Source organism: Leucoraja erinacea, chromosome 4, assembly GCF_028641065.1.
Source record: "Leucoraja erinacea ecotype New England chromosome 4, Leri_hhj_1, whole genome shotgun sequence".
Classification (NCBI taxonomy): Eukaryota; Metazoa; Chordata; class Chondrichthyes; order Rajiformes; family Rajidae; genus Leucoraja; species Leucoraja erinaceus.
In genome coordinates, this window is record NC_073380.1 from 35,580,685 (window position 1) to 35,607,322 (window position 26,638).

Sequence of the window (26,638 nt, forward strand, 5' to 3'; positions counted from 1 at the left end):
TGGGATATCTGTTGCTTGAGATTCATACCAATGACATAAATGTAGATGTGCTGGTTAGTAAATTTGCAGACAACACCAAAATTGGTGGAGTTACAGACATTGGGAAAGGTTGTCAAAATATACAGCGGGATATAAGGGGAGAAGAAAAGGGGACCTAGCGCAGATACTGTGTAAAAATTGTAACTTTGTCAGTGCCCTTATGTGGCGAGTATTTGCATACCTTGTGTATGCAAGCAAAGAATCTCACTGTGATTTGTCACATGTGACAATAAAGTATTCCATTCATTTGAATGATTCATTCAAATCATTGATAGAAATGGGTGGAGAAATAACAGATAGAATTTAATCCAAACAAGTGTGAAGTGTTGCACTTTATGAGGTTGAATATGTGGAAAGTGTACAGTTAATAGAAAGACCCGAAACGGTATTGATAAAAAGCTGGATTTTGGCGCCCAAGTACATTGGTCCCTCAGAGTCACAACACATGTTGACAGAATAGTAAAGAAGGCATGTTGTATGCTTGCCTTTACTGGTCAGAACATTGATTATAGGAAGTCATGTTGCAGCTTTATAGGACTTGGATTAGGCTGCATTTGGAGTAATGTTTGCAGTTCTGGACAGAATATTTTTTCCATAGTACTACCTGGATTAGAGGGTATTACGATATGGCGAGGTTGCACAGACTGTTTTCACTGGAGCGTGGATGCTGAGGAAAGACTGAAAAGAAGCATATAGAATTATGTGCACCATAGATATAGTAGGCAGTCAAAGACTTAGAGGGCATTGCTTTATGGTAAAAGGGGCAAAATTTTAAGATGTGCATGGTAAGTTTTTTACACAGAAAGTAGTGTGAATGCACTGGAATGCGCTGCCAGTGGAGGATGGTGGAGACAGATTTGATAGTGGTATTTGAGGCTTTTACGATAAGCACATGGATATGCAGAAAATGTAGGGATATGGATCACATGCAGCAAGGGAAATAGTTTAAACTCGAATCATGTTCAGCGTGAACACTGTGCGCTAAAGAGCCTGTTCCTGTGCTGTATTGTTCTATGTTCTAGGTTCTATAAATTCTAAAGATGCAGTATTTCATCACACCATATTACCCCACGATAACCTCCACGATAATTCTCAACACCCATGAGGCACTATCATAACATATCTATGCTGTGGTTTCTTTTGAGAAGAAGATAACTCTCAGCAAACTCAGGTGAATTTTGAAATGTTTTTGCACCTATTCTGTTGACTTCTACTTAATTCCTGTGTACTGCTTGTGCATGCAACATTTCCTACCTGGCCTACACATTCAGAAAGTATTCAGACCCCTTCACCTTTTCCACATTTTGTCACATTACAGCCTTATTTTAAAATGGATTAAATTATTTTTTTTAATCATCAATCTACACACAATACCCCAGAATGAAGAAGCGAAAACAGGTGTTTAGAAATTTTTGCAAAGTAATTAAAAAGAAATAACTGAGATATCACATTCATATTCACATATCATAAGTATTCAGACCCTTTGCTATGACACTCAAAATTGAGCTTAGGTTCATCCTGTTTCCATTGATTATCCTTGAGATGTTTCTACAACTTGATTGGAGTCCACCAGTGGTGAATTAAAGACCATGAGAAACACGATTCTACGGTCTGATGAAACCAAGATTTAACTCTTTGGTCTGAATGCCAAGTGTCACGTCTGGAGGAAACCAGGCACCGCTCATCACCTGGCCAATAGCATACCTACGGTGAAGCATGGGGATGTTCTTCAGCAGCAGGAACTGGGAAACTAGTCAGGATCGAGGGAAAGATGTACGGAGCAAAATACAAAATAGAGATTCTTGATGAAAACCTGCTCCAGAGCATTCTGGACCTCAGACTGGGGCGGAGGTTCACCTTCCAACAGGACAACAACCCTAAGCACACAGCCAAGACAACGCAGGAGTGGCTATGTGAGAAGTCTGTGATTGTCCTTGAGTGGCCCAGCCAGAGCCCGGACTTGGACCCAATCGAACATCTCTGGAGGGACCTGAAAATAGCTGTGCATCGACGCCCCCCTCCCCCCCCCCCCAACCTAAAATATCTTGACAGGATCTGCAGAGAAGAATGGAAGAAATTACCCAAATACAGGTGTGCCAAGCTTGTAGCGTCATACCCAAGAAGACTTGAGGCTGTAATCGCTGCCAAAGGTGCATTAAAAAAATACTGAATAAAGGGTCTGAATACTTATGTAAATGTGATAGTTCAGTTATTTATTTTTAATCACTTTCTAAACATCTGTTTTCACTTTTTTATTATGGGGTATTACGCAGATCGATGATTAAAAAAATGAATTTAATAAATTTTAGAATAAGGCTGTAACGTAACAAAATGTGGAAAAAGTAAAGGGGTCTGAATACTTTCTGAATGCACTGTTTGTAAGGCTGCCTTACTATAGAAATTATTAACTGATTCCTCCACAATATAGAGTGCAGCACAGGAACAAGCCCATCAACCCACATTATGCATGATGACACAATGCTTAACCGTCTCTCCATCTGCACACCCCTTAACCCCCCCCCCCCCCCCCACCCGTTCATGTCAGAAGGCGCCATCTCTATAGAACTAATTGACTGCTAAAATTTGTTATGTAAATTGGTAAAACATAATCACGTGATTTCAGTGTCACGATCATTTTACTACTTCAAATATAAAAAGCATATAAAAATACAAAGCTACATGCGGTTTAACATGATACATTGCAAAGTGGAGTTTCTAACTTATCAGCCGATATACTAAAGTAAAGTTAGGGAAATAAACATTACAGGAAATGTTTTCATTATAACTATTCTTTTTTTCAACTATTTCTTATACAGACATTAAGCTAGTACATTGTCACGGGGTGGGTAGTGGGTGCTGGGTTAACCTTGTTGCACTGGGAAATGGTACTGGATCCCAAAGTACAATTGTCCATTCCCATTCAACATGGTGAAGGATGCAAACACAACTGGTATTGATTGTCCACTCATTATCATGATTTTTATGATACCCATGACAAAATTAGTACTATCTGTGCTGTTGACTGCTTTAGCCATCCCTTACCATCTTCAGTTTGCAATTGGCAACTAGTAGTTTCAGTTTGCTTGGGCTGATTAACGCCAGCCTGGAACCTTTATAGATGTATTATAGCTGCAATATGCAATGCTGTGACTGCTGGAAATAATTTTAGAGCCACCTTACTGGAAAGGTAACGAGAGTGGAAATAGAGCCCCTGATTTTCTAACGCAACACTAAAAGCATTAGTTATCAAGTTGGAGGAGAGTAAAGAGCTTCTGCAGAGAGTTCAACAGGACTTACAGGCATATGATGAAAAAGCCATGTCAGTAAATATAGTGGAGCCCTAATGCTTGAATGCAGTGTTACAAGATGATCAATGATCATATAAATCCGTGTAAATAGAACATTGTTTTATCCTTTTCTTGGCATAAATTACAGTAAAAAGGCTACCATTTTTGTGAAGCAATGTCATGCTTAATGTCTAATGCCAAAGAGGCCATTTGCCATGTGGAAGAACAGTAGTCACAAATGAGCATTATGCAAGTCAAAGCAGGTGGCTTGATTGTGAAGTGCATTAGGATCTGCAACAATGTTGTTAACGGAGTTGAAATACAAATCAGACGTTCTAATTGAATAATGGATGTGACTTCAGGGCTGCATATCTTCCCCTCTGCCTATCACCTTATGACAAATGCAGCAAATTTAGCAAACTTACTTTGACGTAGCTCACAGCCTTTATACCCTTATATGACGGTCAGAAGCTCTAATGACATGGAAACATCATCATTTGCAGTTAACTTCAAGCCACAGATTATTATTATTGCTGGGTGAAAATCCTGGCAAATACCATTTCGGGAGTGCTATTACTGCAAGAGTGGCAGAAGTTATGGAGAAAGCTTACTCCACTCTCCCAATGCAACTAAGAATAACCAGTAACAAACACAAAATGCTGGAGTAACTCAGCAGCTCAGGCAACATCTCTGGAGAAACGGAATAGGTGATGTTTTGGTTCGAAATCCTTCTTCAGAGTAATACGTACCAGCTTTCAGTAATGTCCCTTCCAATGAAGAAATAATACAACTTCATAATAATCTGTTAAAAAAATCATAGATTTTCAAATCTTCATTTTCAAATTTCATGCTGTTTTTCTTCTGAATTTTGCACCAAACTATAATAAAAAAATATTGCTACACAAAATAAATAAATTCAATAAACTCTACAACAAGGGGCGGCACAGTGACGCAGCAGTATAGTTTTTGCCTTACAGCGCCTTTCATAGAAACATAAAAATAAGTGCAGGAGTAGGCCATTTGGCTCTTCGAGCCTGCACCACCATTCAATATGATCATGGCTGATCATCCAACTCAGTATCCTGTACCTGCCTTCTCTCCACACTCCCTGATCGCTTTAGCCACAAGGACCACCATCTAACTCCCTCTTAAATATAGCCAATGAACTGGCCTCAACCACCTTCTGTGGCAGAGAATTACACAGATTCACCACTGTGTGAAAAATGTTTTTCTCATCTCGGTCCTAAAAGACTTCCCCCTTATCCTTAAACTGTGACCCCTTGATCTGGACTTCCCCAACATCGGGAACAACCTTCCTGCATCTAGCCTGTCCAACCCCTTAAGAATTTTGTAAGTTTCTATAAGATCCCCCCTGAATCTTCTAAATTCTAGCGAGTACAAGCCGAGTCTATCCAGTCTTTCTTCATATGAAAGTCCTGCCATCACAGGAATCAGTCTGGTGAACCTTATCTGTACTCCATCTATGGCAAGAATGTCTTTCCTCAGATTAGGAGACCAAAACTGTACTCAATACTCCAGGTGTGGTCTCACCAAGACCCTGTACAACTGCAGTAGAATCTCCCTGCTCCTATACTCAAATCATTTTGCTATGAATGTTAACATACCATTCACTTTCTTCACTGCCTGCTGCACCTGCATGCCTATTTTCAATGACCCGTTTACTCCTACTCTTTGCTTCCTGTCTGCCAGCCAGTTCTCTATCCACATCAATACTGAACCCCCAATACCGTGTGCTTTAAGTTTGGATACTAATCTCTTATGTGGGACCTTGTCGAAAGCCTTCTGAAAGTCCAGATATAACACATGCACTGGTTCTCCCTTATCCACTCTACTAGTTACATCCTCGAAAAATTCTATAAGATTCATCAGACATGATTTACCTTTCATAAATCCATGCTGACTTTGTCCAATGATTTCATCACTTTCCAAATGTGCTGATATCCCATTTTTAATAACTGACTACAGCATTTTCCCCACTACCGATGTTAGACTAACTGGTCTGTAATTCCCCGTTTTCTCACTCCCTCCCTTTTTAAAAAGTGGGGTTACATTAGCTACCCTCCAATTCTCATGAACTACTCCAGTATCTAGAGAGTTTTGAAAAATTATCACTAATGCATCCACTATTTCTGGGGCTACTTCCTTATGTACTCTGGGATGCAGCCTATCTGGCCCTTGGGGTTTATCTGCCTTTAATCCATTCAATTTACCTAACACCACCTCCTGACTAACCTGGATTTCACTCAGTTCCACCATCTCATTTGACCCCGGGTCCCCTGCTATTACCGACACATTACTTTTGCAGTCAGTTTTTATGTTCCCTGCCAGTTTTCTTTCAAAATCTATTTTCCCTTTCCTAATTAAGCTCTTTGTCCTCCTCTGCTGGACTCTGAATTTCTCCCAGTCCTCTGGTAGGCTGTTTTTTCTGGCTAATTTGGATGCTTTTGTTTTGATACTGTCCCTGATTTCCCTTGTTATCCACGGATGCACTACCTTCCCTGATTTATTCTTTTGCCAAACTGGGATGAACAATTGTTGTAATCCATGCAGTCTTTAAATGCCTTCCATTGAATATCCACCGTCAACCCTTTAAGAATCAATTGCCAGTCTATCTTGGCCAATTCACATCTCATACCCTCAAAGCTACCTTTCTTTAAGTTCAGAACTCTTGTTTCTGAATTAACTATGTCACTCTCCATCCTAATGAAGAACTCAACCATATTATGGTCACTCTTGCCCAAGGGGCCACGCACAACAAACTGCTAACTAACCCTTCCTCATTACTCAATACCCAGTCTAGAATAGCCTGCTCTCTTGTTGGTTCCGCTACATGTTGGTTTAGATAACTATCCCGCATACATTCCAAGAAATCCTCTTCTTCAGCACCCCTGCCAATTTGATTCACCCAATCTATATGTAGATTGAAATCACCCATTATAACTGTTTTACCTTTGTTGCACGCATTTCTAATTTCCTGTTTGATGCCATCCCCAACTGCACTACTACTGTTAGGTGGCCTGTACACAACTCCCACTGGCGTTTTTTGTCCCTTAATGTTTCGAATGTTTACCCATATCGATTTCACATCCTCCAAGCTAATGTCCTTCCTTTCTATTGCGTTAATCTCCTCTCTAACCAGCAATGCTACCCCACCTCCTTTTCCTTTCTGTCTATTCCTCCTGAATAATGAATATCCCTGGATGTTCAGCTCCCAGCCTTGGTCACCCTGGAGCCACATTTGTGTCTCAATGCTCCTTGCATTGAGACACAAAGCCTTCAGGCTTGTTTTTACAACACTCTTACCCCTTATACAATTATGTTGAAGAGTGGCCCTTTTTGATTTAATCTCCCTGCCACATTAGTTTAAATCCTCCCCGACAATACTAGCAAACACTCCCCCAAGGACATTGGTTCCATTCCAGCCCAGGTGCAGACCGTCCTGTTTGTACTGGTCCCACCTCCCCCAGAACTGGTTCAAATGCTCTAGAAATTTGAATCCCTCCCCTTGCACCATTTTTCAAGCCACGTATTCATCTGCAATATTCTCCTATTTCTACTTTGACTAGCACGTGGCACTGGTAGTAATCCAGAGATTATTACCTTTGAGATCCTACTTTTAAGTTTATCTCCTAGCTCCCTAAATTCACCTTGTTGGACCTCATCCCGTTTTTTACCTGTATCGTTTGTGCCAATGTGCACCACGACAATTGGCTGGTCACCCTCCCCCTCCTGTCTCAGCTGCTCAGAGACATCCCTGAACCTTGCACCAGGGAGGCAACACACCATCCTGGAGTCTTGTTTGCGGCCGCAGAAACACCTATCTATTCCTCTTACAATTGAATCCCCTATTACTATAGCCCTTCCACTCTTTTTCCTCCCCTCCTGTGCCGCAGAGCCACCCACGGTGCCATGAACTTAGCTTTTGCTGCCTTCCCCTGATGAGCCATCTCCCCCAACAGTATCCAAAATGGTATATCTGTTTAGGTATATCTGTATCTGTTTCCTGCCTTTCGATCCTGTCTGCATGGAGTTTGCTGGTGCTCCCCGTGTTTTCTCCGGGTGCTCCGGTTTCCTCCCACACTCCAAAGATGTCCAGGTTTGTGGGTTAATTGGCTAATTGTTAAACATGTAAATTGTCCCTCATAAGCAGGATAGTGGTAGTATATGGGGTGATGGTGGTCGATGCAGACTCGGTGTCTCAGACTCAGACTCAGACTCTGTATCTCTAAAATCTAAAGTGATTCACAATAATTCACACTGGGAAATAGCCTTTTATCATTTAAAAAACATTTTAAATTAATGTTGTTACATTCTTATGATATTGTTATAAGGTTAATGTATTGTTGCCTGGATGCAATAGCATTTCTCACAAAATTGAATGCCCTTACTCCAAAATTGAAGCTTTTATATCACAATGGCCTTTGTTGTCCGAAAATATTAAACAAACTGTTCTCCAATCAACCACAATACTGATCATATCATTCCAAAGGGGTTTAAATGTCATCAGTGGCCTTCTCCAATTAAACAAAAATAAATGTCATGAGGCTAGAAATTACAGCTTGTGATATTTGCACTTGTCCAATACAATACATAGAAAGCAGCATTTTGTTGGTAATTTGTTTGAGTGGAGCTGAATTTATGTTCAGCAATATATGATGGGTAGAAAAGGCTTCTGAGTGCAATTTTATTCTCATGATGAACCATGTGTTCTGAATGGTGCACAATCATATCGGCTAAATGAAGACCTCAAATTTGAGTAATTAGTTAAACAATGTAAAATATAAGTGAATTGTCAACACTGCTCATGCAATCAAAAGGCTGTTCACATAATTCACAAGTCGGGTCATCAATTTTATTTCTATATGACTTTAAAGCAATCTGCACCTAGGAGGGGGGTGTGTTTCTGTGATGTTTGGTGGACTGCGGGGGGTGGGAGGACCCCGTTGCTCCTCCTGTACAGCAGGTGGCGCTGCCCAGGACAAAGGGAGGTGTCTTGTATATAGTTTATCCTGTCTGCAGACAGTATGCGGGCAGCCATTGTGACTAGTCTTGCTGCCAGCATTGAGCGAACCATTAAAGACTTCTGTTGTAAACTTAGAGGCTCGCACGTTTTGTGCAGACCTAGAAAATGATCACGAAAGTGGTGTCACAAGTGGTATTCTTCGGATTGCGTCCAAATACCCAGATAAGAGCCTTTTAGGTTTTTTTAAACTGAACTCAAACTAACATGTCTCGGCAATTCGATCATTTTGATCCCGAGCGAGAAAGGTGGTTGTCGCATGCGCGCTGAGTTTTATTTTGAAAGTATGGCGATTACGACTAACCAGAGGAAGAAGGCTCTCTTGTGTTCATCAATGTCTCCAGAAACTTTGCACCCTGCTACCGGTGCGGCTCGACTGCTCATCATCACCGTGAGTGCCGGTATATCAAGTCCGTTTGTTATGCCTGTTACCGAAAAGGTCATCTCCAGGCAGTGTGTCAATCCGTAGGAAAGCTGCAAAAGGGCAAGAAAGCGCAAAACACAGTCGACCAAATCGCGGAGACCATACCTATTGAACTGCTCGGTGTGTCCACGATCACCGACAAGTCGAGGATTTCTCTGCGGGTCTCGAACGTCGATCTACAGATCCTGGTGGACTCTGGTGCAGCTGTGTCGCTAGTGGGTCAGGACATCTGGGAGAGGATCGGATCACCAAAATTGGAACCGGCCAACATCCGCCTTTTTGGATACGGACATCAGCCCATCCCCATGAAAGGCAAATGCACTGTCACCGTTCCCTGTAATGGTATGACACAGATGTTACCGCTGATCGTCGTTGGTAAAGAAGGTACATCCCTGTGAGCCATCGACTGGATCCATGCTTTCAAGCTTGACATGAACGCCTTGATCTCCAATGGATCAAATATGGCATTGTCATCTACCCTGGATTGCAACATGGTCAGCAAGTGCGAGAACAACCTGCAGAAGGTTCTTGACCAGTTTTCGGCCGTTTTCGCACCTGGTCTCGGACATTGCACGAAGATGAAGGCACGGCTCATACTCAAAGACGATGCCGTCCCTAACTTCTTCAAACCAAGACCAGTTCCGTTCAGTCTGATGGACGCCGTCGACAAGGAACTGTGCCATCTCGAAGAAATGGGAATTATCACCCATGTGGACCATTCAGACTGGGCCACACCCATAGTTGTAGTTCAGAAGCCTTGCGGCAATGTGGGCATCTGTGGCAACTACAAAGTGACTGTAAACCCTTAATTGCACATTGATCAACGCCCCATACCAAGAGTGGACAAGCTGTTCATCAAGCTTCAAGGAGGACAGCACTTCTCGAAATTGGACATGTCCGACGCATATCTCCAAGTGGAACTGGACGACAAGGCAAAAAACTTTCTCGTGATCAACACGCACAAGGGACTGTTCAGAATCAACCGATTGTTGTTTGGACCGGCACCGGCACCGGCCATCTTCCAGAAACTGGTCGACAATCTGGTTGCCGGGATTCCGTACGTAGCCGCCTACCTGGATGACATAATTGTCTGAAGAAGGGTTTCGGCCCGAAACGTTGCCTATCTCCTTCGCTCCATAGATGCTGCTGCACCCGCTGAGTTTCTTCAGCATTTTTGTGTACCTCTGACATAATTGTCACCAGCCGGACAGAGGAAGAACACTTACAGAACCTAAAACAGGTCCTCACGGCACTGAACAACTATGGCATGGACAACTGTGCATTTGTCCGACAACAGGTTACATATCTCGGACACGTGATCTTGGCAAGTGGTCTGAAGCCATTGGAAGAAAGAGTGGACGTCATTGTGAAATTGCTAACGCCCAAAAATGTGAAGCAGCTTGAAAGCTTCATGGTCAAGGTTAACTACTATGGCAAGTTCATACCGGCACTTTCGACCTTGTGCGCACCATTGAACAACCTGCGAAAACAGGACGTTGAATGGCACTGGTTCAAAGAGTGTGACCATGCATTCACCAGGTTGGAGGAGATGCTCGCCCAGAAGACGCGTTTGGTCCACTATGACCCATCTCGCTGGCCGCCGATGAATCGCCGTATGGTCTTGGAGCTGTGATCTCACAAACGGTGCTGAACAGCAAGGAAGAACCAAACGCATTTGTATCCAAAATGCTGATGACCGCCGAGAATAGCTACAGCCAAGTGGAGATTGCGTTTGGTGTCCGAATGTTCCACCAATATTTGAGTGGCCGACATTTCCTGCTCATCACCAACCACAAGCCGTAGCTGACTATTTTCAATCCGGAGAAAAGTTTGCCTGTCATGACGTTGCAGCATCTACAACGTTGGACCCTGATCATGATGGGATATGATTACCACATCATTTACCAACAGTCTGCTGAGCATGTAATGCTGATGCACTGTCTAGTCTACCGATTGGACCCGACCTGACATTCGATAAAGAGGAAGAAATTATGGAAATTGAGATGGATATCAACATGCTAAACACGTGGGTCATTGCCAATTTCCCCATCTCCGCAAGAACGGTCGCCAACTATACGAGCACAGACCCCATTTTGTCGAAGGTACAACATTTTGTCACTCAGGGGTTGCCGAACAATCCTAAGCTGGACAAGGAATTCCGCTCATTCCAGAATGCGCAAACGGAAATCTCCTCAAAGAATGGCATTCTGCTGCATGATGGTCGAGTGATCATTCCGACGGAACTGCGATTGCTATTTCTGAAAATGTTGCACAAAACACACATTGGAATTGTGTGAATGAAGGCACTCGCCCGCATGCATGTGTGGTGGCCGAATATTGAGACCGATATAGCCAACCATTGCAAGTGACTGCACACCATGTGCCGAAACAGCGGCAAATCCGCCGGAAGAGACCTCCGCATGGCCCGTCCCCGTCTAACCATGGCAACAAATCCATAGATTTTACCGGACCGTTCCTGGGGGACATGTGGCTGGTCGTCATGGACACTCATTTGAAATGGCCACATGTTATCCAAATGAATAAGTATCCAACCACCGAAACAACCACTTCTGCACTTGACGATTTTTATTGCAATTTGGGGATTGCCCTTAACAATCGTAAATGACAATGGACCCCAATTTTCCTCGCAAATGTTCGGTGACTGGCGCAAACAACACTCAATCGTGCATCTGACATCAGCACCTTTTCATCCGCCTTCAAATGGTGAGGCAGAGCAGCTCGTCGGCGTTTTCAAGCAGGCCATGAAACGTGCTATAGGAATCGAAAAGAAATCAAAACGATTGGCATTGTGCGATTTCTTACAGCAATATCGAACTGTTCCAAACTGCACTACCGGTCGAACTTCAGCGCAGATGATGCTCAGATGTCAAGTGCGCTCTCCCCTATCAGTTTTGAACCCGACCCGTAACTCTTATACAGCGTGCACTCAGTCAACAAAGTCGAACAAGTCCAAAAACGACATTGGGCGACTACGTATATTACCGCAATTATACGACCCAGGAAAGCAACTTGTGCGCTGGCAGGATCCTGGCTCACATTGGAACCAAAATGTACACCGCCCAAGGACAAGATGGACAATGCAAATGGCATGATGACCAATTAAGATGCCGCGTTCCTCCAGCGAAGACTGCACAGAACCTGACCAAAGCCAAGCAGTCGGCCACCCTGGTGCTGAATGGTGTGGATACTGGAGTGCCTGACTTGCCCCAAACGAGGCCTGATGAAATTCCACCAGATGAACTGCCCGCCGATCTGCCTGTGGTCCTTCGTCGATCGACACATTGCAATCGTGGTACTCCCCCAAGGCGACTCATTCAGGAATAGAGACGTTCAAACTGGAAAGGGGGAGTGTTATGTTTGGTGGACTCTGTGGATGGGGGGACCCGTTGCTCCTCCCGTGCAGCAGGTGGCGCTACACAGGACACAGGACAAAATTATCCATGAAATTAAATAATCTATCAGTACTAACACCAATATTGAACAATCCTGCATTCAAACCATCTCTTATCGACAAAACATATAAACAATGGGATAGACTGGGGATTAGGAAAGTAGGAGATATGTACGAATTGGGCAAATTGTTATCATTTCAACAATTAAAATCAAAATTTAAACTGAATGATAATCAATATTTTAAATATATACAGATATGTGACTTTATGAAGAAAGATATACATAGATTTCAAACTAAATTTTTAGATCCTTTAGAAGAAGCAATGAATATTAAGGCTGATTCACAAAAACTAATATCATATTTTTATAATAGTACTAGACTAAGTGGGAGCATCACACAGGAGGGCTGGACACCCAACACAATATTCCACCTCTGCACCAATTCCAATATTGCTGGCCAGTGGGGGGGGGGGGGGGCACTTTCTGTTGCGCTAGTATGAGTGTTGTGGGGCAAAGGTACTGGTTTCCAGAGGGCTAGTATGGAGTTTGTGGGCCGAATGGATTTTTGGGCTGGCAGCTCAGTCACTGAGGCCTGGCAGTACAGTCACTCGGACCTGGCAGGCTGGCGGCTAAGAAACTGCCAGAAATTGTGCCCAAAACAGGTGACAGACAGTAAGAGAGAGAAGGGGGAGAGGGTGGACTTAATGGATTATTGGGCTGGCAGTTCACTAACTCACAGCTCGTGGGCTGGCAGTGCAGTCACTCACGCCTGGTACGCTGGCAGTTCACTCAGTCACCCCGCCTACCTTCACCCCCCCCCCCCCCCCCCACTCTGCTCCTTGCCATTCCCCTCCCACCCACACATTCAGTGCATCTCCCCACAACCTCCCCCCCCCCCCCCCCCCATGCACTCTTAGTGGCTCTCCCACTGAGCAGCCATTCCTGCCTATTAGATTCTATTGTAATGTAATAACACACAGGCATTAAAAGTGCAAAATGGGTTTATTAAAGTTTAAAATGTGAAATATAAGAACAATTTAAATGTTAAAGATGAGAATTATTAAAGTTCTTTCTTGTTGTGTTCTGCTGCTCACTGCCTCTTTTAAGAAGGAAAATCTGAGAATTTATCTCAAAGTCATCATTCAACGAAGCACACTTTTAATGACAACATTCTTGGTCGATGTTCCATCCTTCAGGAAAACTTTGACATTTCCCTTCATCTTTCCTCGGCTAAGAGCCACATACAGTTGTCCATGCTGAAATACTGGTTTGTCGAGGTAGATCAACACCTTCTGCATTGTTTGTCCTTGTGCTTTATGGATCGTCATAGCAAAACTTGATTGAATGGGGAATTGGGTCCGCTGAAGGGAAATGTCTTCACCTTCTGTCAAAATAAGTGCTATCCTAGGAATGAGAACAATGTCACCTTTGAAGGCTCCCATGTTGATTCTTGCAACGATCAGATTATTCTGTAGCTCTTCCACAATCATCCTTGTTCCATTGCATAGCTTTGGTGGCTCCAAGTTTCTCATTAATATGATTGGAGATCCTTTTTTCAACTCCAATTTGTGTGGTGGTAATCCAGAGAGCTCGAGTGAATCGAGGAATTCTGTTGGGAAGTGAGTATCATGTGTTCCCTCAGTGACAGCATTGAAAGAAAGGTACTCCTTAACAATTGCAGGGAAGCGTTTGATGCATGTAGAATTGATGCTTCTCATGGTTTCGTTGTGAGGAACCAAGATACAATTGTTGGAGAATAATTCTGCAGGATTGTCAAATGTGGGATAGATGAAATCAATACAATCCTCCAGTGTTTCTGCTGATCGAAGCAGGTCTTGTGGGATTTCAATCTCATCGTCTTCATTCTTTAAAATCTTGTCTTCTCCAACTTTCAACAAAAATTTAGAATAGTCGCCTTCTCCCTCTGTCAATCGCATATTTGTGTGCAATTGAAACTTGGTGAAAAGTCTCCACAAGTAGGATTTCTTGATGCAGGCATTTTCAACATCAGCATCATTACCCCTTTTCACCACAGCAAGTAGTTGTCGAAAATCGCCACAACAAACGATAAGAATGCCGCCAAAAGGCTTAGTGTTGCTGCAGACATCTTGAAGAGTTCTGTCCACCGCTTCAAAGCTTTCTCTCCTAATCATTGGACATTCATCCCAAACAATGAATTTCACTTGCCTCAAGAAATGTGCTGTCTTAGAGTTCTTCTCGATGTTGCACAATGTATCCTCGGCCACTTGGATGGGTATCTTGAATTGAGAATGTGCAGTTCTTCCACCAGGCATTAACGTAGCTGCTATCCCAGAAGATGCTACAGCAATAGCCACATCACCTTGACCTCTAACTTTGGAGAGGATCAAATTGGTGATAAATGTTTTTCCTGTTCCTCCTGGTGCATCAACGAAAAACATTGAAGGGAGATTCCTTTTCAAGGAGTTGCACACCTCGTCATTCACTATTCTCTGCTCATCATTCAGGAGAGGCTCATTCTGCTCAACAAACTGCTGTTGTTCATTTTTATCATATTGTAATTCCTGCAGCAATTCTGGATTGTCACCATCAAGGTGCATCCTTCCATTTCTTGGTTGTGGCAAATTAAAGAATTCCATTATTTTGTTGTAATTCTCCAGCTTGTCTTGAATATAGAACAGAGCCTGATCATGATGCTTCTCTTCAATCACGATATTAGGATCATTCATTGTTCTCCGGTCTTTTTCAAGGTAATCTTCAGACATTGAATCCTTGAAGTGATCCCATAATTGTCGAGCATCGTTGATCTTAGTATTCGTCAACAAAACAACAAACAAAGCTCTCATTGCACTGGGGAGTCTTGTGTTCTCAGCATCTTCCATTGTTTGTTGCCAATGGTCGTCAGTCTGCAACAAACCTCTTTGTCTGCAGACGTCTTTGAAGAAAGGATACATTTGTCCATCATGCGTTTTCAATGAATCAAAGGATACTGGCCCCTTTATGTGATGCAGAAGCAGTCTCAAGTAGTAGAGGTCGCCAGATTTTGGAGACATGGTATACACTCGTCCCAGAACGTTACATTCAAAAATACCTGGATGATCTTGCACTCTCTTGCCGGCCTTCCTTCTTTGCCATCTCTTGTTCTTCCATGTGTAAAATCGGGGAACATCAGCGTAGTTGAGTGTTCTTGGAAATGGCTCCAGAGAAGACAATGCCATGAATTCAGTTAAAGTCGTTCTCCCCATATGACCATTGGTCCCGTGTTCAGCAGCATGGACTCTGAGAACAACTCGTTGTTGTCCTGGTAGATGTACCTGGAGTCGAAAGACCGCGGGGTGTCTCTCATGAGTCGTAAATCCAAGGATTAATGCCACTGCTTCTGATGGACCAATGTATCTGCCAGTCAAGTACTGTGAAATTTCATCATCCCTGTTCACTCTAAAAGATGCTTGATCACTTCCCTTCATGGTGTACTTGATGACGTATTTGACTGACTTTATAGAGCAGCATATCTCAATGTTAATGTGACATTTGAACATCTTCAATAGTTGAGCATTATAGGGCACCACCCAATCTGAAGTGATAGGTCGATGCTGGCGTCCTTCTTGATATCCCTGAATCCTCCCATGTCTGGAGATCTTCTCCTGTATAGAGCGTATGAATTACGTCCACACCTTGTGCTGGCGATAAATGGTTTTGGGAATCTCTTACTACATGTTCCTTTCTTCCAACATGGAGAGGCGTGGTTGCAGAACGGTCCATGAATCATGTGCTTGAGTACCAATTCACACAGCTCAGGATCCACTTGCGGGTCTGGTATTTCAGCTTGCACAAATGTGTCAAAATCATTTGGTCTTGGCTTAGTTGCTTCGTCAAGCCACAGCAGACAGTGCAAATGAGGCAGGCCTCTCTTCTGAGATTCCACAGTGGAGACAAAAGCTATACAGTTGCCAAAGAGGCCATTTGGTCCAGTGACGTACTTGATGAATATCTTCCTTTTCAGATCAAATACTTTTGCAATCAAGTCTGGTCTATCACACGGCTCCTGACTGTAAAAGAGGGACTGTCGGATCTCGCATCCAGTTCGGATTGCAAGTCATGGTAATGAAGAATGAAGCATTGCCATACTTCCGAACATACATCATGGCGTCCTGGCATCGTTCCATCATGTATCTTGGTCCACCGACAAATGTCGAAGAGAGGATGATGCGCCTTCCGATGTTTTCCAAATCATCATTGTCGTTTAATGCATCCATAAGGCCTTTGTAAGTTGTTGATCTCAACGATGCTTGATTCAGACGAAAATAATTCAATCTCTCCGCCTCAATCTTGGCTGCCATATCGACGACATATTGTTGAAAGAGTCGTCCTCCTCTCAAAAGGTGATTGAATTCATTATCACAATTCATGATCCTATAGGCATAATATCGCATTGCTGACAATTTCCTGTGGTTTCTCATTTGGAGTTGGTAATGCCATCCATCATCTCCATGTGGAAAGAAAAGGATGTATTGAAAACTATCATACGACCTATGAGACTCTGAAATGGTTTGCAGGCCTCCTCCTCTATTTTTCAGGGCAATGTGCCGTGATGTTGCTTGAGGGTCATTATCTTTTGGTATTATGACAGCAACTTCATTGGCAATTTGTGCGTTAAACCATCTTTCATGTTCCAAAGCTGGCCGGTGATTTGGATCTATGATGATTGATGCCTCTGGTAAACCTCAAATTCTTTCCTTTGCCATTGTAAGTGTTTCAATGTAAGGGTTGTTTTGTCTTATCAAGCATTCAAGCATTGCAACAACTTCCCTTTGAATATCAGCATTTTGCAGGATACCCATTTGCAATTCAATGCCATCTTGGGGGTCCATGAAATAGATCTGCAAGAATCGACTTTGTTGGTCTGGGTCGGTCATCAACGAACCAATGTAATGATGAACCTGGCCTAGAATGATCACTGAAGGATTCCATCCAGGTTGCACCACTTCCTTGGCACCTAATTACGTCAGTTGAAATAAACAGTTGTATTGTCTAATACGCCTTGGTATCATACGCCTGAACTCCTTTGCTTGTGCAGTGTCAACAGTTATATGGTTATATGGTTATTGAAATAAACAGTTGTATTGTCTAATACGCCTTCTGTGCAGTGTCAACAGTATACAATCTCATGAGTTCATCAGGCAGTGCGTGCACAGGAGCAATGTTCACTTGACCATTCATGCAGCAAAAGTGTGTGATTTCTGCAGGGAAACGGTTCGTTCGACAGTGAGGGCAAACCTTTGTCATTTGTCCAAAATCAGAAGAAAGATTTCTCCTTACCAGTTGTGTATTTCGTCTTGTTGTATCTCTGGCCTGCTGTTCAGCCAGTCTGTTAGTTTTTTTTATCTCCTGTCTCTTGAAGCCTTCTTCTTTGCGATCTTTCTCATTCATGCTTGAGACGCAAACTTTCTCTTTGTGGTGCGTCTGCATCCCTGCTGCATTGTGGTCTTTCTTGTTGATCATACAAACATTGAGTTATTTTTGGTTGTATCTCTTCATCCCTTCTCTGTGCTCTTTCGTGTCGATCCTTGATACACTCACTTCTTCGTGGCATCTCTTCATCACCCCGTGTGCTTTGCGTTCTTTCTCGTTGATCCTCAAAATGTTCAGTTCTTTTTGGTTGCGCCTCTTGATCCTTTCTTCTTTGTCTGCTTTCTCGGTCATCTGCGCGACGTTGAGATGTTTCTTCTTCGGTCTCTCCTTCCCTTCTCAGTCTTGTTGCAGCTCGATGTTCCACTGCCCGCTGCCTTGACCATCCTGCAGTCCTTTTTGTCCCTTTTCCTGACATGATGTCGAAAAAGCAGCCTAAAGACAATTTCAGTTGTTAATGAACACTGAAGAATTTGTGCAAAATATTTTTTTGAGGTGGCTGCTGTCAGGGTGGGATGGGGGGTGGTAAACATCGTGCAGCCAAGGGAGGAGGGACAGCTTCAGGCGGGGGCTCTCGTGAGCTGATGAGAAGGAGGGGGTGTCCTCATGCAGGGGATGAGGGCGGCTTCAGTAGGGGGTGCATCCTATAGCCAGGCGGAGGGCAGCATCTTGAAGTGGGGGGGGGGGGGGGGGGGCAGTGAGCAATTTACTCATGACCTGTGGACTCACTCACTGCCTTGGGATTAACTCATGGCCTTTGGACTGACTGACTCTCACGGCTTGTGGACTGACTGATGCCCGACTTCTGGAGTCACATCCGACTTATGTAAACTGAAAACTGTAACATCTACATTGAGGAACAGCTTCTTCCTGACAGCCACCACGCTATTAAACATAACAAATAAGCTCTGAACTACGAAACACTATATTATTTCTCACACACATATATTCACACATACTCACACACACACATATATTCACACACACATATATTCACACACACATACATACATACACACACACACACACACACACACACACACACACTTGCAGCTTTTGCTGAAACACAATGCCGCTGTGGCTGCAACAAACACTTACCAGTTCTGTAGAATTTTTCAACACCTCGTGCACTCTGTGGGCAGCGCCATCTTGCCTCCGACCGGAAATGACGTCATCGCCGCCGGCTTACCGATCACCGGAAATGACATCATCGCCGCCATCTTGCAACCGCCAAAATCACAAAATGAGCGCCAATTTTAAATTTAAACTCAGTTCTGGTCCAAATAAAAAGCTTTATTCGTCCTATATCCGCCTGAAAACCTTGCAACAAATCCATTTCAATTTACATGAACATTTCAAAGACAATACAGACATCATGCTTTAGTCACCTGAAAACGGGTGCAACCATTTTAAAACCCAAGAGAAACAAATTTGCAAACACTTTATAACAATAACAAATGCTTTTTTATTTTCAATACACATTTCAAAGACAATATAGATAGACAAATTTAGAAATGCATTTCATGTTCATACACATTTCAAAGACAATTTAGATAGACCAATTTACAAATGCATTTCATGTTCAATACACATTTCAAAGACAATATAGATAGAACAAATTTACAAATACATTTCATGTTCAATACACATTTCAAAGACAATATAGACAAATTTTCAAACTCTTTCCAACAAAATGCCAAGAAACTTCAGACCATGGTGAATGGTGAACAACATACATATCAACCGGGATGCCGACCATCAGGTCCAGGGGATTTATCATCCTTCAGTCCCATTAGCCTACCCACTACTATTTTTCGCCTAATGAAAATATATTTCAGTTCCTCTACCCCCTTAGATCCTCCAGTACATCTGGGAGATTCTTTGTGTCTTCTGTAGTGAAGACAGATCCGAAGTACCTATTCAACTATTCTGCCATTTCCTTATTGCCCATAATAATTTCACCCCTGTCTGCCTACAATGGACCCACATTTGACTTTGCTACTCTTTTTCCCTTAACATATCTAAAACTTTTATTGTCCTTCTTTATATTCCTGGCCAGCTTCCCTTCGTACTTCATCTTTTCAGTCCGTATTGCCCGTTTTGTTTCCTTCTGTTGTCCTCTGAAAGTTTCTCAATCCTCTGGCTTCTGGCTACTCTTTGCTGTGTTATACATCTTTTCTTTTAGGTTTATTCTATCCCTAACTTCTCTTGTCAGCCACGGTTGCCTCCTACTTCCCTTAGAATCTTTCTTCCTTTTTGGAATGAAATGATCCTGTATCTTCCGGATTATGCCCAGAGTTTCCCGCCATTGCTGTTCCACAGTAATTCCTGCTAGTATCCCTTTCCAGTCTCCCTTGGCCAGCTCCCCTCTCATGCCTTCATAGTCCCCTTTGTTCAACTGCATCACTGACACTTCCGATTTAACGTTCTCCTTCTCAAATTACAGATTAAAACTAATCATATTATGATCATTACCTCCAAGTGATTCCTTTACCTCGAGTTCTCTTATCATATCTGGTTCATTGGCCAACACTAAATCCAGAATTGCCTTTTCTCTGGTCGGCTCCATTACAAGCTGCTCTAAGAATCCATCTCGGAGGCATGCTACAAACTCTCTTTCTTGGGGTCCCGAACCAACCTGATTTTCCCAGTCTACCTGCATATTGAAATCCCCCATCACCACAGTGGCATTACTTCTGTTACATGCCAGTTTTAACTCCTGCTGCAACTTACACCCTACATCCCGGCTACTATTTGGGGTAAATTGGGGTAAATAACACCAATTAGTGTCTTCTTGCCTTTACAATTCCTCAACTCAATCCACAGTGACTCTACCTCTTCAGTCCCTATATCTTCCCTCACAAGGGACTGAATTCCATCCGTCATCAGCAGAGCTATCCCCCCCCCTCCGCTGCCCACCTGCCTGTCCTTTCTATAGGATGTATAGCCCTGAATATTAAGTTCCCAATCCTCCTGCAGTCACATCTCAGTAATCCCCACAATGTCATATCTACCAACCTCTAACTGAGCCTCAAGCTCATCTACTTTACTTCTTATACTTTGCGCATTCATATGCAATACTTTTAATTCCGTACGCATCTCACCTTTCACATCGATCCCTATTACATTTGGCCATACTCTCCTATCCCGTTGTTAGCTTCCTTTCCCATTAATTCTGGGGTCATTAACCATCCCTTTATTCCTTTCCCTTTAACTCCATCCTCGACTTTCCCATTTGACACCCCACCCCCCTTATTCAGTTTAAAACCTCCCATATAGCAGTGGCAAACCTGCCTGCCAGAATGCTGGTCCCCACCTGTTAAGATGCAATGCTTCCCTTTTGTACAGTTCCCCCTTACTCCAAAACAGATCCCAGTGATCTAAGAATCTAAATCCCTGCCCCCTGCACCAGGTCGCCAGCCACACATCCAGGTCCCGTATCTCCCTGTTCCTGCTCTCGCCAGCACGAGGAACTGGAAGCAAACCGGAGATAACAACCATGGAGGTCCTGCCTTTCAGCATTTTTCCAAGCTCTCTAAAGTCACGCTGCAGAATATTCATCCCCTTCTTTCCAACATCATTTGTGCCGACATGCACTCCTCCCACATCCCAAAAACGTGTAGGTTTGTAAGTTATTTAGGCCTCTGTAAATTGTTTCTCATGTGTAAGGAATGGATGCAAAAGTGGGATAACATAGAACAAGTGAGATTGGGTGGTCAATGGTCAACATAGACTCAATGGTCCAAAGGGCCTAGTTCGGTGCTGAATCTTTTAATTAATCAATTATGGTTGAGTAGTGGATAGATGGAGGTAATTGAGATGTTTGAGAGTGAGAGAGACTTAATGTAGCAGTTGTAAGGGTAAGAGGTGGGGGATCTCAAGAGTTGGGCATGCATGAGGTACATTGCTATTTTCAGTTGGTGGGTGTTTGACTGCTATTATATGGAGTTATATATTGAAGATGAAAAATGTTGGTGGGAGAAGTGGGCTTGAGATTGTGTGTGAGGTTACAGAGGCACTGAGGAAGATCCGCAGCAGTGGGTACTTTAACTTAAAGAGTACCCAACATCAGTAAGTAGACAAAAAATGCTGGAATAACTCAGCGGGTCAAACAGCATCTCTGGAGAGAAGGAATGGGTGATGTTTCGGGTCGAGACCCTTCTTCAGACTGATGTCAGGGGAGATGGAGATACATAGATAAAGAAGGGTAAGGTGTGAAAATAGGACAAAGGGAATGGAGATCAAGGAAAATGTAGAATAGATCATTGTTAGCTGGGAGAAGATTACAACAACAAAGCAAACAGCTGAAATGTAGTCCGCGACAGTAAGACTGGTCCGAGAATTGGGAAGAGGGAGGGATGGAAAGATCGGAAAACAAGGGTTACTTGGTTAGATAAGTCAATGTTCATATAGCAGGGGTTTAAGCTGCCCAAATGAAATATGAGGTGCTGTTCCTCCAATTTGCGCTGGGCCTCACTCTGACAATGGAGGAGGCCCAGGACAGAAAGGTCAGTGTGGAAATGAGACGGGGAGTTAAAGTGTTTAGCAACCTACCCCAGAGATGCTGCCTGAGTTACTCTCTCCAGAGATACTGCATGTCCCGCTGAGTAACTCCACTCTCCAGAGATACTGCCTGTCCCACTGAGTTACTCCTGCATTTTGTGTCTATCTTCGGTTTAAACCAGCATCTGCAGTTCCTTCCTATCCATCAGTAAGTGATATGTGTACAGAAATAAACTCCACAGGCTGGGACCAGTTCAAGTAGATGCCACTGAATATTGCCAAAGCCAGTGTCACATTGATTATGAATAATTATGTCTGCACGAGTGACCCACACCCTTCATAGACCATGAATGCGAGAGTAAAGAAATTTGCATACAATAAAGACCGCAACATTGGTCCAGGTGACATACTCACAGAAGCAATAAAGTAAATGTGTTCAGCTATCAATTTTAGCACATAATGCACATGGAAATATCATTCAACAAAATCGTATTTCCAACACAATACTTTCCAGAATAATTAACAAATATATTTTCTTTGAAATTTATATTTAATATCCTGTTAATGTCTTGTAATTATTTTACTCTCTGTAAATTTTACTTCAACATTAGATATTTACCTTCCTGATTAGCAATCTATGAAAATATATTTGCCATTCAGCTTGCTCGATGACATCTCTGCTACTGGATGCCAGCAATTGTCTAAAGATGATGCCGGAAGTCTTCATCTAAAAAAATCATCATGCCAGAAGTCAACATCTTCTTGCAATTGGTCAGTGGGAGCACTTCTGTTGTTTTTCTGATATATAGGTTCATATGTATTTTCAAGTTGTGAATTTCACTTTGTGGTATCCATTTTGGGTTACAAAAATGTGCAAGATGCATCGCAGCTTCTGGCACAATGTGAATACTGTATAGTGTAGGGTTGTTGACAGGTGAAGAGTACACAGATAATCTTTAGGTATAGGATTTAGGTTTATTATTGACTTGTGTACTGAAGTGCAGTGAAAAGCTTTGTTTTGTATGCTCTCCAAACAGATCAGATACAGTATACCAAATGTAAATGCAATCAAGTCAAACTCAAGTACAATAGATAGAGCAAAGGGGAAGATACGGAGTGCAGAATATCATTCTCAGCATTTTAGCATGTTCTCAGCATGTTGTAGCTAAAGCAGTTCTGTAAGCAAAGTCCACAATGGGGTAGAGGTGGATCGGACTGTACCCTCGCTTGTGGATGGACCCATCAGAAGCCTGGTGACTGTTATTAAATAATGACATTTCACAATTAGCTAAATTGGAAATACTTTCACTATAAACAATAGTTGAAACAAGTTTCCAAAAAGCGATAGATATACACAAGATACATGTTGGCTTTTACATATTTTGAAATAACACGAGCTGCTCCACACCAAACAACACAAATATTAGGAGAATGTACTTATTAAACTATTTAGTTTGATGATTTCAATATTATTATGTAATCCAAACTTATTTTAATATCCTTCTGCATTGCTTACGGCAAAGTATGAAGATTTTAACAACTCATTGATGTCACTATTATGTCTATTGCACACTGTCAAGATAGTTTTGGTTTTATTTTTAGCTGTAATCATTAGCATTGTTTTTATTTTATTGACATTGCACTATATTATAAAAATAGATGGCAGACATTGTTTAAAAATGCTGCCGTTTAATCTTAAGATTTATCTGCTATCAAAAAACCTCTCGACTTTCCCACTTGTAGTTTATTGTCTTGCCTGTATTTTTCACAAGTTGCAATTTCTAACCATCTATAATTCTATATGTATCTCATTAAGTCTTCCAACATTGCTGCTGTGCATTAATCGTTACAGTCTGAAATAAAACATATTTTCACTCATATCTCATGGCTTAGCTGTATAATTTGTGCATTATACACATTCTTCACTGTCTCTGAAGATGAGCATATTTAGTGCATAATTGTGTGAAAACTGATTATAGAAATCTATCCTTGTATGCTAATAGATCTTCCAAATATATAGATTCCACCAGTGTAAGAAACATTGCAGTTGTGCTGTTTCTCTGAGACTAGCTGTTACTCAAAATAATTTATTAACAAGTATTTATATCACAAGTAATGTGTTTAAAAGTCAAGTTTGAAATTTATATTTTCAAATATTTCAATATCTGTAAATTAAAGTCATGGATGACTGCTGTAGTGCTTGACAAAAGGAAGAATAGATTTTTATTAACATTCAATATGTTCCACATTTTGACAACAGGAAACACTGGATCAAGATGTACCAAAAATGCTCAGGTTCAATGGAGTAGTGTTTGGCCAGGGGGTATTTTACATAAGAAACACTTATAAAGACTCTCATAACTAATGGTTAGTGTGGGCTTAATGCAGGACTGCACTTATTTATCATTATTCAGAAAAAGGAATCTGGATGAACACAATGCACAAAATCATTTTCACAAAATAATGAATGCATAGCTTAATCTGCCTTCTAGAGTAAATCAATAAAGCATAATATCCTAGAGACGTTTAAATTCCAGTATTGAGTATTTTACTGTTTTATTATTTTATAAATTCTAATAGACAATTACACTTGTATAAATGAAATTGATTCTTGGTAGAAATGAAATTGATTCTTAAATGAAACGAAATCAAATCAAATCTGTAAATTTAAAACAAAACACATCAATTGCCAACAGGCTAGATAACAGAACATATATTCAACACTTCAAAATTATATTGGATGTTACATACGCAAACCCTAGTTGCAAGCCAGAGATATGCCATTTGTGTGGAGAAAAATATTTTACTTGTCTCGCATAGCTCAAAATAATTGTTTTGAATTAGCTTAATATCATTTGCTTGATAGATGCATGCAAATTAATTCCATTCCATTCTTTGGAAGGCAATGGAAAGCACATGTCTGCATTAACATCCCTCATGACAGGCAGTCAGATTCTTTACCATGATGATGAATTATCACTAGCCTCCAATTTGCATATTTTTCCACTACAATTTCAAATATGTCAGTCACGTGCATCTCATAAATCTGTGCTTAATAATAGTTAAACACGTTTTATAACAAAGGTATAGCCTCTTTCATTTCCAGATTTAAAAAATGTAATCTCATAGTTTTGAAACATTAATTAACCTTGGTGACTGCGTATAGTAGAATATTTTAAATGGGCTCTGTTTCTTCAGAAATTATAAAATGAATCTCGAATAACAATATTCTTTTGGCCTTGGGTAGCTTCTTATGCATAGTTTCTTACCTATGATTTTTTTTTTACCCTGAGCAATAATGAAATAAATAATTCGCTCTCTGTGTGTAACATACTCCAGCCCCTCAAAACAAATCTGGCACACATTAGCAAAAAGGCCGTAATTATTATGCACTGTATCATAACTACAATGGGAGAGTTAATTTTGAGCTAATGCAAGCTGAAATTTATTTGATCTATATTCACCATTAAATGTAAGTACAGTGTAACCAAAAAGATTTAAATATGCCATGGATTCATCATGAAATATTGCAATGAGTTTGTTTCAAAATGCCCTGTCCCACCATAATAATCTAGCAGCAATATTCATATAGGAAAGAATATCCATCAGAAATCTAAGATTTTAATCATCTGCAGCCAGTAGCAACAACAATTGTGATTCGATAATTAGTGGCATTCAATAAATAAAAATTATGGACTGCACAACAGCACTGATCCATGCTCTTTACATACTTCTTAATCACCAAAAGCACAAGGCACTGGAGAAATGCCGTGAATGCTAGCTCCACAAAATCCATTTACTGTAAAAAATAAGCAAAAAATGCCCATATCCTACCCTCAGGGCAATAACCCAGTATTTTTGGCCTAATTATACTCAGTTTGCTATTGTATGCAGGCCTTGTTCATACATACTTCTTTCCCCGCTACCAGATTTATATCTGGCTAGCTTTGCTGCCTGCTAGAGATGCTGCCTGAACCCACTCAGTTACTCCACAAAGTTACTCTGGCTCGTCCCAGATGGTACAAGCAAATCTTGCATCATTTGTATATAGTGCTGTTCATCTGTAGCTTGCAATAAGCTTGTAGCTTGTGGTGGACATCATGATACAATATCTGAGTTGGGATATCCTCCATTGCAGTCTCATCACCATATTCCTTTGGTAGGCACCAGTACATCAGTCAGGCACGCATTTAGTTGTGTCAATAATATACCCCTGGTAGAGAGCCTTGTCACAACTGACCATGTTAATTATGTTATTTTGAAATTTTACAACAATCAAATATCGAGTATACTAATAAGAAGGTATTTCTACCATGGAGACTAACATATCAGGCACCTCATGTCAAGTCAAATCAAAGTGTAGAACCTGGACTGCATCTAGTGTTCCTGATGTGGCCTCCTGTATACCATGAGACTAAGCGTAGACTCTGTGACCGCTTCACTCAATGCTTGCACTCGGTCCACCAAGGACACTGGATCTCCCGGTTACTAACCATTTTAACTTCCCTCCCCATTCCCATACTGGTCATTCACTTTTGGGCC